A 1819-nucleotide genomic window follows, 5' to 3' on the forward strand; every position below is an offset into this window, starting at 1 on the left:
CTAAGTGAGCAAGAGCCCCCGCATCAGCGGCTCCTTTAACCCCGTCCAGTCTGAGCGAAAAACAGACGCCCTCCGGTGACTTACACGCAGAGGCAGGGCCAAATCCAAAGCTGAGCCCCGGGAGCTGTGAGAACAAAGAAGAGAAAGGGAAATCCCTCCCAGCAGCCTCAGAAGCAGCGGATTAAAGCTCCACAATCAACTTGATGTACCCTGCATCTGTGGAATACATGAATAGACAACGAATCATCCCAAATTGAGGAGGTGGACTTTGAGAGCAAGATTTATGATTTTTTCCCCTTTTCCTCTTTTTGTGAGTATGTATGTGTATGCTTCTGTGTGAGATTTTGTCTGTATAGCTTTGCTTCCACCATTTGTCCTAGGGTTGTATCCGTCTGTTTAAAAAAAATTTTTTTTCATAATAATTATTTTTTATTTTAATAAGTTTATTATATTTTATCATACTTTATTTTACTTTATCTTCTTTCTTTCAAGTTTTCCTTCTTTCCTTCCTTCCTTCCTTCCTCCCTCCCTTCTTTCTTTCTTCTTTCCTTCCTTTTTTTCTTTCTTTCTTTCTTTCTTCCTACTTCTACTAATTCTTTCTCTCTACTTTTTCTCCCTTTTATTCTGAGCCGTGTGGATGAAAGGCTCTTGGTGCTCCAGCCAGGAGTCAGTGCTGTGCCTCTGAGGTGGGAGAGCCAACTTCAGGACACTCGTCAAGAAGAGACCTCCCAGCTCCACATAATATCAAACGGCGAAAATCTCCCAGAGATCTCCATCTCAACACCAGCACCCAGCTTCACTCAACAACCAGCAAGCTACAGTGCTGGACATCCTATGCCAAACAACCAGCAAGACAGGAACACAGCCCCACCCATTAGCAGAGAGGCTGCCTAAAATCATAATTAATCCACAGACACCCCAGAACACACCACCAGACGTCGACCTGCCCACCAGAAAGACAAGATCAAGCCTCATCCATCAGAACACAGGCACTAGACCTGTGTTCTTAGCCACTGGGGACAGACACCAAAAACAGAGGGAACTACAAACCTGCAGCCTGCAAAAAGGAGACCCCAAGCACAGTAAGATAAGCAAAATGAGAAGACAGAAAAACACACAGCAGATGAAGGAACAAGATAAAAACCCACCAGACCTAACAAATGAAGAGAAATAGGCAGTCCACCTGAAAAAGAATTCAGAATAATGAGAAAAAAGATGATCAAAAATCTTGGAAATAGAATAGACAAAATGCAAGAAACATTTAACAAGGACCTAGAAGAACTAAAGATGAAACAAACAACCATGAACAACACAATAAATGAAATTAAAAATACTCTAGATGGGAACAATAGCAGAATAACTGAGGCAGAAGAATGGATAAGTGACCTGGAAGATAAAATAGTGGAAATAACTACTGCAGAGCAGAATAAAGAAAAAAGAATGAAAAGAACTGAGGACAGTCTCAGAGACCTCTGGGACAACATTAAACGCACCAACATTCGAATTATAGGGGTTCCAGAAGAAGAAGAGAAAAAGAAAGGGACTGAGAAAATATTTGAAGAGATTATAGTTGAAAACTTCCCTAATATGGGAAAGGAAATAGTTAATCAAGTCCAGGAAGCACAGAGAGTCCCATACAGGATAAATCCAAGGAGAAATACGCCAAGACACATATTAATCAAACTGTCAAAAACTAAATACAAAGAAAACATATTAAAAGCAGCAAGGGAAAAACAACAAATAACACACAAGGGAATCCCCATAAGGTTAACAGCTGATCTTTCAGCAGAAACTCTGCAAGCCAGAAGGGAGTGGCAGG

The sequence above is a fragment of the Lipotes vexillifer genome, unplaced genomic scaffold, assembly GCF_000442215.2.
Source record: "Lipotes vexillifer unplaced genomic scaffold, Lipotes_vexillifer_v1.1 scaffold49, whole genome shotgun sequence".
Classification (NCBI taxonomy): domain Eukaryota; kingdom Metazoa; phylum Chordata; class Mammalia; order Artiodactyla; family Lipotidae; genus Lipotes; species Lipotes vexillifer.